Consider the following 1,993-nt stretch of genomic DNA (forward strand, 5'->3'; position numbering starts at 1 on the left):
AGAGAGCTCTCTCAGCCCCACCTACCTCACAGGGTGTCTATTGTGGGGAGGGGAAAGGAGATTGTAAGCCGCTCTGAGACGCCTTCGGGTACTGAAGGGCGGGGGTATAAATCCAATCTCATCTCCTCCTCCTCCTATTTCGTTAAGATGCCAAGCAGGCCGCAAAATTAGAAAACAATGCAATAAGAAATAGGAGGACTACCCCAAGCAAATGGTAAACGAACTGGGATGTGCAGACCAGAAGGGCGTGCAGTGAAAACGAGACAATAATACAGCGAAGGAAGCCATCTTCAGGTCCCCCTTCTCTTTACACCCTGACCTGCACGGCCCGGGCGAGCCCGATCTTGTTGGCTCTCGGAAGCTAAGCAGGGTCGGCCCTGGTTAGTATTTGGATGGGAGACCGCTGAGGAAGTCCAGGGTCACCACGCAGAGGCCGGCAATGGCGAACCACCTCTGAGAAGTCTCTGGCCGTGTTGGCGGCGACCTGACGGCACTCTTCCACTGCCATTCTCTTTATAAAAACGCCCTCCCTGTCTGTCCCCCTCCCCGTTTTCCAGCTCAGGAGCGGTTGCCGTTTCCCTTGGCCTGGCTGTCACCCGCTAGGCCTTTTCCGGACCACTGCTTCCCCTTCCCCGAAGCGCCCGTCTTGCTTCGCCGGGCCTCCCGAGGTGCCGCTGGGCCTAATCAAGGGTGAAAATACAGGAAAAGGCGGCTATGCTTGGATGAGCCGACGTGTCCAGGAACCAGTGTTTCCCAAATATCTAATCGTGGCAGGCTGCCAGGAAGAGAGCGGGCCTGGCATTACCCATTGGGCGACTGCCTCCCCTTCTTAGAAACCAGCACGTGGCCCGGCGTCTTTGGAGCCACGTGGTACAATGTAGCGCAAGCACGCTGCTGAAATTGCGGTATCCTTGCGTCACCTCCAATTCCATCGGATGACCTGTAACTTACCCCTTTCTGTCGAGCCGAGCCACGCAGTACAATATGGCTCAAGTGGTTAAGACGCTGAACTGCTGGCTCTGGAAGGTCGGTCGTTCAGCAGTTCGAGACCCGAGTGTGCCGCATGACGGAGTGAGCTCCCGTCTCCAGTTCCAGCTCCTGCCAACCTAGCAGTTCGAAAGCAAGAAATTGCACCGCTTCGGTGGGAAGGTAACAGCGTTCCGTGCGCCTTGGTGTTTAGTCATGCCGGCCACATGACCACGGAAACATCTTCGGACTGCACTGGCTCTTCGGCTTTGAAACGGAGATGAGCACCGCAACCCTAGAGTCAGATTCGACTGGCTTTCGAGCAAGGGAACCTTTACCTTTACAATAAATATAGGAGCTGCGGTGGCTCAAGTGGTTAAGACGCTGAACTGCAGGCTGTGGAAGGTCGGTAGTTCAGCAGTTCGAGACCCGAGTGTGCCGCATGACGGAGTGAGCTCCCGTCTCTAGTTCGAGATCCGAGTGTCCCACAAGACAGGGTGAGCTCCCGTCTCTAGTTCCAGCTCCTGCCAACCTAGCAGTTCGAAAGCAAGAAATTGCAAGTAGATAAATAGGTACCACTTCGGTGGGAAGGTAACAGCGTTCCGTGCGCCTTGGTGTTTAGTCATGCCGGCCACATGACCACAGAAACGTCTTTGGACAGCACTGGCTCTTTGGCTTTGAAACGGAGATGAGCACCGCAACCCCAGAGTCGGATTCGACTGGCTTTTGAGCAAGGGAACCTTTACCTTTACTTTTCAATACTTGTTATCATTGATCTGGACAAGGGTGCGGAGGGGCTACTCATTAAATTGGTAGTTGACACCAAATTGGAGGGAGCAGCGAACAACGAGATCCGAGCACATTGGAAAAGTGGGCAGACGTGAACGAGATGCAGTTTTAACACGGATAGGTGCCGAGTTCTACATCTGGGTAATGAAAATGGGGGGCATGCGTACTGGATGGCGGGGGACACACACTTCTGGGTAGCTATGTGCAGGGCTATTTTTGGGGAGGAACCCAAGGGAAA

This window comes from Gekko japonicus, unplaced genomic scaffold (assembly GCF_001447785.1).
Source record: "Gekko japonicus isolate JY-2015 unplaced genomic scaffold, Gekko_japonicus_V1.1 scaffold1389, whole genome shotgun sequence".
In the NCBI taxonomy this organism is placed as follows: domain Eukaryota; kingdom Metazoa; phylum Chordata; class Lepidosauria; order Squamata; family Gekkonidae; genus Gekko; species Gekko japonicus.